This window comes from Sylvia atricapilla, chromosome Z, assembly GCF_009819655.1.
Source record: "Sylvia atricapilla isolate bSylAtr1 chromosome Z, bSylAtr1.pri, whole genome shotgun sequence".
Classification (NCBI taxonomy): Eukaryota; Metazoa; Chordata; class Aves; order Passeriformes; family Sylviidae; genus Sylvia; species Sylvia atricapilla.
This window is the reverse complement of record NC_089174.1, coordinates 52885438-52898628: the sequence shown is the minus strand read 5'-3', so window position 1 is coordinate 52898628 and position 13191 is coordinate 52885438.

The window sequence follows — 13191 nt, the reverse complement described above, 5'->3', positions numbered from 1 at the left end:
CCTAGTACTACTGCAAGGTTAAAATTATAATATCAAATATATGTTGGTGCTTATAATTTTAACTGTAATTTGCTGACCAACGTTAGCAAGAGTTTTACTGAGGACCTGACAGGGCAAAGGACTTCATGCTATGCTTTTACAGGTGATATAAAACTGTTAGTCTTGACCTGCTCATTTCAGCTTGCCTACTAGAGCCCTGAAAACCTCTCAGTGATAGCATTTTTAAACTAGAAGATCTGTTTAAATACAAGTTTCTTAAATATTGAAGACCAAGCATACCTACATACCTTTACTCATACGTGTTCAGCCACACAAACTGCCATTCTCTTAAAAAAAAAAAAAAAAAAAAAAAAAAGAGGGAAAAAAATACAGAACTTAAAAAACCCCCAAACAAACAAAACCAACAAAAACACTGACAAAAACAAACAAACAAACCCAGAGAAAATGTACAGTACAGACAGACAAGAAATGGGATCTAATATATAGCTTCTGAAAAGAACAGAGAAGTTAACCCAAGGATCTTGGCAATGTTCCAGTTCTAATAATTTGATTTTAGCTTTCTGAATTTCTTCTGTAATTTCATATGGATATAGAATTTTTCAAACTCTGTCCTAAGATGTTGTGTATATTTGCTGTTCATTAATGAACGATGCCATTTTCCACTCAGGCAAAGCTTAAGTCTTACATAAACTATCTGGATTTTATCAAATTAACTATTAAGAAAATGCTCTAATTCCAGCTTAGTCATATGTAATTTCTCAGGTAGTTTCACTGGAAAAAAGGATCATGTTTCTCTACTACTTCACTTCATCTTAAATATATAAGATTTTAATATTACAATATGTGGCAGTGATATCTTTTGAACTAAATTAGAGATATGTTATTCAGATGACCACAAAAGGAATTGTGTTAATGTAGGCAAAAATTTTATGTTGCTAACATTCAGCAACATGTGTCTCTACCAAAACAAAATGAGAACAGTTTTTCCTGAATTTTACTCTGTTGCTGGGTACATTTTTTCTGATGTTCAGCCTTCACTGAGTACATTATGGACTTCTCTAGGGAGCAGAAAATGTATTTTTTAAGTAAACATGAAATGCTTTGATGAATGAAAACATTCAAATGAGATTGCTATTGGGGAAAAATATCTATTGTCTTAAAAATGTTGTTCTATTATTTAGGATAATAATAAAATCCTTTATCCCAAAAGACTGAAAGATTCATTGTGGCCATACTGCACATTTCTAAAAAACTAAACTGTCATATTGAATGTAAATAATGTATTCCCATAAGCTAATCAGGAAAGAAAAAAAAAAAAAAAAAAGAAAGAGAAACTGTCCATAACATACTGCGTGATCAATATTTTAATGTGTTTATAAAAAGGATCCTCAACTTTTCATTAAAAATATTCCTGTATCACACATGTTCACCCTTTACCCATTCAATAGGAAACAAAGCAACCTCTAGTACAAATAAAACACCCATCTTTTGAATATTGACTTGTGAGGGTAAATTTCAAACTACTGCTTGAAATGATGTTAGGTAAAACTGCAGAGGATGGCTTTTACCCAAAAAACCTATACTTCTTACCTTATATTGCTCTAAATTACACCTTGAAATCTTATGGCTATGCAGAGATTTGTTTTTGTGGAGATAAGCATCCAAATATCTACTTTAAAGTGAAAGCTTTATTTTTCAGCTTTAAAACCCACACTATAAGCCCAGCTCTACAAGACAATATACAGTATTCAGTAGTGCCTGCTATCTCAAATAGGCTCCTTGCAATTAATTTGAGACTGCTCTGTATGTGGAAGATGTAGCATGTATTTTTACATGCATTTCTTGTGTACTGTACTACAAGTGATAAAGCTGATGTTAAAAGTTGTGCTGCGCCAGAAAGAAAACTTTAAAAATGTAAAATGCAGTAGCCTCATTGTAGTTGCCTGAGGCACAGTGGTTTATAGCACTATAGATTTTAGCCTTGAGAAAAAGAAAATGAATAAATATGAGATACAAGAATATAAATTATACACAGCAGAATTTGAAAAGTTTAGATAACTAAATAAGAATTACTCAGTCTCTAGATAAGTGATGATATCTCTAAATGATAAGAGATATCTTGCCCCTAAATGATTTTCACAGAAATCTAAGTCCACCATTTTCACCTGGATAGTAAGTTCCTAAATCAGGAGATCTGACCTCAGCAATTTTGAAAAGGATACCAAAATTATAAACCTAACAATCTGCTAAAAGTCCAGAAAAGCATTTAGGCATGAACTTAATCATAATCTAATGATTAGCTCCACTGAATTTATAGCACAATTTGGGGGCTCAAAGTTAAGTAAATGCTTAAAGCATTTTACGTGCTCAGTTTCAAATATCAGATGAGAGTTTCCCAGTGCTGCTTTTCAAACAGTCTCAGATTTGTAGTCATTGTGAGACTAGAACAAGATTTGATGTCCAAAAAATCCCTGAAGCTCTGTTAAAGCCGAGGGGCACACAAATTGTATGCCTTTGCAGGAGTTCTGGAATTTACATATGCTAACCTTGGAGCCTCTTTTTGAAATATAATAAGTAATTTACAGATTCCACAGCCCTGTACTAATGCCATTTACAGCAAGTATTTTCACACTTCCTTAACCAAACTGAAAATAAATCGTCCAAAGCCACATAGTGAGCGTCAAAGTTGGTATCAAGCTTTTACTACCCATTTATTTGATCCTTACTTTGTTTTGCTATCTGATTGAAAGATTTAAACATTCTTGTATGACAAATCGTACTTCTGGCTGAGGATTTAAGCTAATCAACCATAGTTGGAGTAGCTCTAAAATACTTTTCGTTTTTTGGGGGTTTTATTTTTTTTTTTGGCCTTTAGTTTCCAGAGCAGGAAGTAGGCGATGAACTTTTTCACTTGGAAACATAATATCAATTTATAGGATTCGATAAGTGAAAGAATGTGCTATAGACAGTGTGTGAGTACAAACTTCTCCCTCGAGGGTGCAGAGACATTGCACATCTTATTGGAGGGGAGTGTGGATGGTTTTTGTTCAAGTGTGCTTCTAGATACTATCAGTTACCAGAACTGTTATCATCAGCTCTTCCTGCTTAAAATGCTGCTACTCCTGCATTCTCATGAAAATCTGTATTCTTCTCATGATAGAAGTTGTAAGCTCTAACACTTTATTATACGAAATAGCATTCTAAACATTAGAATCCAAAGCACTTCTGTATGAATCAATTAGCACTTCAATACCTGACCTCTTAACTATACTGCAGTCTGTAATTTGACAGTTATCATTAGCAGATCCTATAAAACTAGTACAATGGATTACTGGCCTCTAATTCAGAGTAATAATCTTTCTACAATTGTGTTAACTGTTGTTCTTTTAACTGCATGGAAAAAAAATGGAATATATCAACACAATTGAATGAATCCAGTATTTGCCTCTCCCTTGCCATCTCATATTAAGAAATTTCAGAGCAGTTTTCATAATATCTGTTTGGTAAAGCCAATTGTAAAAGGCTGGTGTAGAAAATAAGTGCAGAACCTTTAAACAAGAACATCCATGGAATTTGCTAGATACACAACTTTTATAAACTTTGTTTTCTGCTGGGTTACTGTATTAAGAGACTCAAAGCTTCCTCCAGTTAAGGTTAATTTGTTGTTTATATTAGCACATATGCCTTAACAACATAAAGAGCACTTCCCACAGATAGTTGATATGATGCAACATAGAGAAAGGGCCAAAGAATCTGTTTGTTACAGTCTACTTAGTGAAACTATGACTACAATACTCCACTTCTCAAGTCAGTGAAAAGACACCAGGACAACACAATCCAAGGAAAATGCAAGCCAGTATAGCACAAAAGATTCTTTGTTTAGGAGCAGCAAAAATTTCCAGCAACTGTCTAAAGATGTGTGGCATAAGATAATGCAATTAAATAACAAAACAAATCCAATCTAAAAGACAATAATTATAAACCAGGATAGGGTCACGTTGTTTTAAGTGCACACAATGAATTTTAAAGGTCTTTCTTTAGAAGGTGAGTGGGATGATGACCAAGGAGCTAGGGAAGGGCTAAGGGTTATCTAGGGCCTACACTGTGTACTCTGTGTTATTTTGCAGATGGAGACCTGCATAGTTAACATCAAGAACTGACTGAAGGAGGAAGCCCTGTGAAGACAAGAGGATGGTCCTATTTTGGCTTTGAAGAATGACACAGAATGGCAGAGCCCTATGACTGGAACTTTGAAGGACACCATAACAAAGAAAAATTAACTTTTTCCTGACCGAGGGTTATTTAAATTGTAAAATACACACCCTGCATATGTTAACAAGCTCAATTAATTACATGCTATGACATGTATGACTATTTTACACAACTCATTACCTATATCTGCTACATATAGCAGAGGAGGAGAGGAATAAGATAGGACTGTATGTAAGAAGGGTAAAAATTTCACTTAGGAGGAAAACCCAAAAAGATTTGAGACAGAGGACTGGCATTTCTCCTGCCTTTTCTTTTGAGTGGGCATGTCTTCTTGGTAAGTTTCTAATTCTTCTTATTACCTAGATTAACACAATGTTACTGTTATTGTTAATAACAATATTATTAATATCCAGCTAATTAACATCCCAGCTAATACATTTGTCAACAGCAATTCCAAATTCTTGCTCCAATAAACTTCTATATTCGTGATCTTTGTTCTGAAGGTTCTTGAATAGTGTTACCAGACTTATAGTGCCAGACTGGTTCACTGCACTATTCATGAATCTGTGATTGCACATGTTCTTATTTAACGTGACCTGACCTATAGCATTGAATTGGTAAGCCATGTTATTTGTGAATCTGTGGTCATGGAACATCCTATTGAATGTGATCAGACTTCATAGTGCCAAATTAGTTCTAATCAGAGATTAGGCCCAGTTCGTACCAAGCCCCTCAGAACTCTGTGGACCAGCTGGAAAGCAAGAGTGTTTATTTTCTGCCAAATTTCTTAATTTTAATTAAAAAAGGGCTAATAAAGTTTTATGGAGGAGGGACACATTTGATGGATGATCAGGTTCTGAAAAAATCCATTATCAATTACTTTTTAGTATTTGGCTCTAGTCCAGTAATTTTTATTTGAACAGGCCACATATTAGTGTTGTTTTGATTGCAAGAAGTGACTGACTGTTCTTAAACAGGATACTACTAATTTGCTATCTTCACCTTTATCCCTCCTTTCTCTGATAGGGACTCTGTTATGCCAGGTGCTGTTTTAAAATTTAAGGGAAAATAAGTAATGAAAAAAGTTTGTTTAGTAAATTACTCCTTGTTTTCAGCCAGCTCACATCAAGTTTGACCCAAAATATCTTGCAAGTTATTCTGAAAATAAGCAATTTAATTGCCTCTCAAATTCGGCTCAAATCAGTTTGGCCCTGTGGGTCGTATTCTTTCTCCTCTTTTATACCAGTGTTCATCCAAAGCAGTGCTATATAACCTGACAGAGTCACTTCAGCTACAAGCAAGTAGGGAGTAAATCTCCATTCATTATTTCCTTAAGTAAACTTTACAGAAGTTCAGGAGGTTGGCCTATCGAAAGGATATGTTATCAGGAACAAAATGTCATTGTTTACCTTTCAGACAGGCGTGGGTTAAAGGGCTGGCTGATACCTGGAATGACAATCACTGCATACCCAGTTATACAAATAGAAGGAGTCCTTCAAATAACAGTCATTTCCTCATTACTTTCTTTAGTTATGGTTTGTGAATGTCCATTTGTCAGTACTCAGTGAAGAGAACAGCATTCTTTGTGTTCAGTTGTGATGGAGACCAGACTGTGACTCCAGCTATAAAACATACCTAGAAGACAGAACGGAGGCTCCCACTTACAGAACCCACTCTTCTCTACTCCGGGAGAGTGACAACAGCTCTCCATCCCACAGAAGATACTCTGGAGTCCCCACTGGGTTTCTCTTTTATTGAGGGCAGGAAAGAAAAATGTGCAAAGTCAGTAAAAACAAGGCTGTAATACAGGAGAGCATGAACTCTCCGAACCTGTACGAACAGGAATAAAGGAAAATTAACCTCATATGTGGCTTTGACATAATCTGATGTATTGGCAATATTTCTGCATCACAGTAAAATATGCATGAAAGCCACAAAAGCCTAATGTTGACCATTTTCTTGAAGAAATGACTCCATAAATATGTACATGTCCAGGTCAGGAATATGACCCTGTCCATACAGGGTCATTCTAGATTAATCCATGAAACACAAAAATAGAAGCAGAATGCATTCAGTGATTCTCAAAATCCACACACTGTTCAAAAGCTTCAATGCTCAACTACCCTAAAAATTCAAAACTGCCTGCACTGTAAGACAGAAAACTCACATTTCAACTAATAAACTTACTTGAAGCCCATCATCTCCACTACTTCCATTCTGAATAAAACTGGAGAGGAATTCTTTACATTCCTTAGAAAGCAAAAGTGTGTTTAGAAAATAATCCTGGTTGTTCATCAGATAAAAACACACTGCCATAGAGTAAGTTTTCCATGGGCTGAGAAGAAAGAATATATTTACATCCACTATTTGCTAAATTCAGTCTCTGCTAAACACATTTATCTTTATCATATAGTAATTCCATAGCTACCTTACTTCTGAATGATGTTCCTAAGGAAGGTCTGAAGAAAATAAAGCTGTTTCAAATACACAGATCTGAACTCCTGATTCCTGTGCTGACAAAGTCTGCAGTACAATGACAGCATGCAATTCAATTTCAATATATAATTAAAAATTAAAAGAAATGCTGTCTTCACCTTTTCAGAGCAACAAGGAAATCTGCAGTATAGGATAAGAAAAGGAGAAGTACAAAATCTTATTTACACACTGAAAATAAATTAAAAATTTTTAGGTTTTGAATTAGATAATATTTTTGTGCTGCTCATTTTACTTAGCTTTGCCAAAGTTAATGTTACTAAAGAAACTATAAAGAACATTAAGCTAAAGACATACTATATACATTTAAAATTATGTTTCTTTCTTTTGGCCTCTTAGCCTACAGCATGAAGTATGCTTTCCTCATCCTACTTAAAGCACTTTGAACTTATAGAATTAAATTAGTTTGTAAAGTTCTCTTGCATGTCAAAATATAAATAATTTGAAAATGTTAAGTTCCAAACTGGTGGGTTCTGTTTCATCAAAATTATATGACAAGATTCCCTTTTTCAACTTAGTATTTACTTTTGAAAAGCCAAAGTTTTGAAAAAGTGGAATACTATTTATTGCACCTAGGAAAACGTGAGTTAAAGAGTTAAAGGACTGGATTTATTTAGTAATTAATATGTGCCAGAGACAAAATAGTGATTTTTGTTAATGGTATTGCAAGGGCTGGGAGAACTTTCTTTACATTCAAGGCGACAGGCTGTATCTTGAGCAGCAAGAAGGAATGCTAAGTCCATTCACCCCATCTTCTAATATGGTTAGCAAACTCCTAACATTGCAGTAAGCACTGAAACCTGGTTAGAGAGATTGAAAAGTGAGGTAGAACGATAAGCCATGTGTTCTATTACAGTTATCACTCCTGATAAGAAAATCCTTGTTCTTGTACTGGAGGTCAATGCAAGGGAGGCTGTTTTGTGTGGGTGGTTGACTACTTCCTGGTTATAACTCTGGATTTTAGCACTTAGCCCAGCCTAGCCCATATATTTTCTTATGAAACCATCTGATTAGTTTTCCAGAAGCTAAGAAAATTTTGTATCTGATGTTGCAAATCAAGTGGTGGATTTTAAGTAACAGAGACTAAAGTGCTGCCTATGAATAAATGCAGTAGGAAACACTAATCTTATCAGGGGTGTATAACTTGTGATGTAGTCGTGATCCAACTATAAGATATTACTGTAAGAAAATATTTTGTTCAGGTTCTGTTTTGTTTTTGGTTTGGAGCTGTTGTTGTTGCTGTTGTTGGGGTTTTTGGGGGTTGGTTTTTTGTTTTTTGGGTTTTTTTTCATTCATTTCATGTTTATTGCAACTAAGAGTATTACCACAAAATGTGGAATAAGCAGCCTTATAGCTATATGCATTTAGCAAATATTGCAGGTGGGCCTCAGGACTTCTGTTGCTTGACTAGGTAGCACTCACATATCAAATATTATGAAAAAGGCTTAAACACAATTTAATGATGGCATAAGACTTAATGAGACTTTTCCAAGAGAGCTAAAGTTTTCCTCCCAAAAAATTTGTTGTGGTTTGGCCAGGGATAAAAATATTTGCTACTGCTGGTTTACAGATTTTAATGCAGAAAGAAACACTGACTTGGAAAAACTACTTTAATTTCTAGTATCTGCCTGAGCCATTTTGCACCATGTAAGTTTGCAAATCCAGCTCCTAGTGCAGGATAACTAAACTATTATTCTTCCTGCAGAAAAGAATGTCAGTGTACTTTAACAAAGGTTTTCCTGCCACATCCCAAGTGCAGTTCTTGTAAGCAGAACTGTGTCATTGCAAGAATTCTGCATGTACTGAATCAAGCAGAATTAAAGTAAGATCATAAATCCAAACCACCAATGCCTACAAAATAACTAAATAAAGTGTGACTTTGGCTATATAAAAGAAAAAAGTAAAGATTTCAATGAAAAATAGTTTGGAACAAGCACAATCCCTGTTTTACAAGGGAGGTACATATAAATTGGAATATAAATCATTACATTATACATAGTATCATACATTCTCTTAATGTGCTTACCAGCAACAACATATCCCTAAGGTCACTAATGACTAATTGTAGCTAGGGAGTGTTTTAAAAACTTGCTGAGACAGGGTCACTCGATAGTGCTTGCAAAACACCAGATCATAAACGGTGTGGCATGCTGTTACATTCTTCTACCAGTAGAACCTGACTTAATTCCATAATTAAAATTTTTAAGCAGAAAAAACTTAATTTCAATTCAACTAACAATCTCACTGAGTTTATCTTTCTGAAAGCTAAGAAGGGCACTTGCTACACAGTGAACTTAAATTTGTGCAGAGATACAAGATTTACTCGGGGCATTCTGAACTGATTATCAGTTTAACACTTTATTTTAGTGAGTCTCTGTGCCTGCGTGTCTGAGTATACAGCTGACAAAGTATGGTGACCTTGTAACTTGGTCCCAAAATAAACTGTAATAAGTTGCAGTGCGAGGCACAACTGTCTTGGTCTTCAGCTGCAGTCATTCCAGACAGGGAATATGTGAGATTACACATAAAACAGCCTCAGGATTGGATCACATTTGGAAAAAGGCCTTTAGGACCATTTATGAACCCTGGGGCAAAGAACAACTACCAGCAACTACTATGCCTGACACAACTAAGAATATAGTATCTTTAATGAAAAGAAGAAAACAAGAAAGTTAAAAGTTCTTGCTTTGGGAAGGAATAGCTGAGAAATCATACTGTGCAGACAAACCTAACCAAAATTTCAATTATTGATCTTTTATTATCTTATGAAGAAGGAATATTCAAAACTGATTTGAATGTTCACCAGCATGCTATATTTACTTTCTGTTGTGCAATTATCTTTGACAAGGAACCTAAAGCAGGCTCTAATTTTTTTTGTATTTCATAACAGAGCACAATAGTACATTAAAATTAATGTAATTGAAGTAACTAAAAGATGAGAAAATATTCACTCAAACTCAATTTTTTCTAATTATTTGCAAAAAGATAAGAAGAGATGCGACTCTTTCTTAAAGGTCCTTTAGCACTGGTAAAATCTGTACTAAGGTTATGATGTGATTATATAAAAAGAATAATCACAGGAGTCTGAAAGTGGAAAATCTTAGGTGGAAAACAGTGGTTTTTCACTTATTCAGTAAAGTGCACATTTAAGCCCACATTGTTCTGTTCACTTCAGACTCTAAATTTTGAATGTAAACAAAAGCAAGCTAGTTCTGAACTATTAGGACTGAAATAACCAGTTGCCTTTCTTGACAAAAGAATGGATGTGACACTTTGCAACCTCTGGCTCCTCTGAGATATTTTATAAGGGTTTTTCTACACCAGTCAAAACTCAGCACTTATGGTGCATACAAAACTGCCTAAATATTTCTTGCAGTCGATTCACTTATGAGAAATCTTTAGCATATGTGTAAAACATTTAAAATCTAGCTTCTCCACTTCTTAGGTAACAATACAGGTTATATAACCTAGTCCAAAAGATTTTTCATAAAAGAAGGAAAAAACAAGGAACTTTAAATACAAAACAGCCCATACTTAAAGATCCATCAAAACTGTGTGCCAGAAGTGACAAAAGAGAGGAAAACATAATGACAATGACATTGTGATCTTAGTTCACATATTTTAAAAGTGGTAAGTTATACCACACTTTCTCTTAAACTTCTGAGCCTCATGGACCTTGACAGAATGCTGCAAAACTGTACAAAAAGGGACAGTGATTAGTTACATAAAGAGTTAAATATATGGATATATACATCTTGCTAAAGCTTTGCAAACTAAGCTCTGCCTTTACTTTTAGCTACACAAATTCACTTAAGACCAATGGGCAAGCAAGACCAAACACTGGTGCAGCTTTGATGAACATTGCTGGTAAACTGACTGGCACAAGAAGACCAGAGATTGCAAAAGCTGTATGCTTTTGCCTTCTAAGGTGTTGAATACCTTAATGTTTGGGGTCTATACCTACTGCCAAACTCATGCAGGGCCACAGGGAACAATGAATCCTGCTGCTGCTTTCAGAATCCAGGTTCTTCAGATATACTGTTTATTTTATAACTGGACTTATCCTTCTCCACTTTGTGGATTTGATAGTGACATCTACTGTGAACATCCATCAGGTTTCCAAAGATGCTTGGAACTCTGCAGAGTAAATTGTTCCGTACTGTTACTACACAGCTTTCATACTCTTGGTGACAGCCACTTAAGCATTTCTAGATTTGGCAGCCATACTTCTGAATGCCATGACTTGGTCCAGGCATATTGTGATTGTCCTCTATTTCAGAGGAGTTGGAAGTGCTCCTCTGTCTAGTGAGTGGTGCTCATGATTGATTTTTTAAAAGCACTTTTGATGCTGGAAGATTTAGACACATGAGAAGCAGCATTTTCATAATTAGGCAGGTGTTTTATCATGAAATTTTTAAACAATATTTAGAGGTCTAGATCCCTATAGAAATCTGACTATACCTTGGTAGATATGAAAATTATAGCAGAAACTACACATGCAAGTAGGCTGGAGGATGAGTACTGCAATACATAACATGCAGATATTTCTGGTGATATAAAAACAGAAGGTGAGAGGGATGGACATATTTTGGCCTATTTTGCACTTGCCATTTTTGGCAAAATCTTTCTTCAAAAGGATTAAGAATCTGTTGTGACAAACTGCTCCAGATGCTAATGATCATAGCACTCACCATACGGGAGCAGATTTTGGTTACAAATTCCAGAAAAAGACAGAATTTCTACTGTGTGCCTCTTGCAGCTGCGTCCTGCTCTTGCAGGCAGCAGCAGAAGATGGATGTCATCACCACCTTCATCATCACCACCACAACTGTTTCACTGCATCAGCCTTAAGCAGAGCAAAATCTCAATGGTAAAACTTCAGTTGGCATGTCCTGTCAAGGCCTCAAGGTGCTCAGTAGCTGCAGGCCTTAGCCAGAGATCTGGCAGCAGGCAGTGAAGAGAATTTACAACCAAACCTGTAAACATACATAATTTAGCTACCATCGTTAGCATATTAATTGCTGAATGTCTGTTTTGAGACTATGGATTTGGTATACAGGCATCAAAAATGACATGACTAAACCACATCTATTTTGCATGCAGGTTTAAACTGCAGCTCATCAGGAATACAAACTGCTTGAAGGCAAATCTAAGCATGACAGAAACAGAGAAGAAAAAAACCCCACCCCAATCTATGAGCCTATCCCTCATGTATGCGTCAGTGCACAGCATTGTCTAGAGCGGGGCTCTGCAGAAAAATTGTTCTGGGGTCTTTTTAGGACACAGCACTACAACGTGCAAAATCAGTTTCTTTTTCCAGGCGAGTGTGTGTGGATACAGGTGTTCACATTCCAGCTCTTCAGTGACAACCCTGGAGAATGCATACGACACTCAGGCCAGGGAAGACGCCTTCTACCCGGCCTCCAAAACGCAGCTGCCGCGGCTGCTGCCGCTTTAGCAGCTTGAGGGAGGATGCCGTAGTTCCTGTCCTTTTCTTCCCACGCGTCGCTTCCAGGTGTGTTTACTGTAGGTTCCAAAACCTGCAGTACGCAGACGGCACAGCCGCTCTGTGAAGCCGGGACAAAACGCCCCGTCGAACACAAACGCTGCATTACGACAATACAGCACTTAACGACCAGGTCTGGACGCGTTCCTCTTGCGAGTGGAGAACACCCTGTCCCTGTCACCGCTTCTTCGAGTAAAGGCAGAGCTCCTTCAGTAAAGCGGAAAAAAAATGCAATAAAACTTAAATCGCGTCGCATTGGGCGACTGTAGCGGGGCACTCAGCGGCAGCGGGAACTGAGGGAGCCGTCGGGCGGCCAGGGCTGCCCCGGCGCTGCAGCCTCGGCGCCTCCCGGGTGCCAGCGCGGGAGCACGGGCGCTGCGAGAGGCGCCCGGCCCGGGCACGGCAGGGCCTGCGGAGCCGAGGGCAGGCGGGAGCGCCCCGCCCTCGAGGCAAGCGGCACAGAGGCAGTTCCCTCTCCCCGTCGCCAACCCGCGAGGCCAGCGACGACGCCGCACCCTGCTTTTTAAGGCGACGTTGCCCCTCATTAGGGCCTGTCTCCGGCAGTGCCCGCGGGCGGGGCGCGAGGCGGAGCCCCCTGCCGCTCCCCGCTCCCGCCGCGCCACCGCCCAACGCGGACGAGGAGGAGGCGGAGGCGGTGGGAGCAGCGGCGGCGGCGGCGGCGACAGCCGACACCGGCCCCACGTTACTTTGATTGACGGCTGAACAAATGTTTCCCCTGTTCGAACGCCGGCGCCGCGGAACGCCGGCGATCTGCGGGCTCCGCCTCGGGCGGCGGACGAGTGGGGGCGGGGAGGCGGCGGAGAGCCTCCTGATTGGTTGCAGACCCGCGGCGCGTCAGGACCCCACGTGGGGGAGAGTTCGGGGCCGCCCCTCTGCCCGGGACCGCGCGCCCATTTGTCAGCGGCGAAGTGATGGGCATTAGTGCCGGGCGGCGATTAATGGCAGCCCGCCGCCTATTG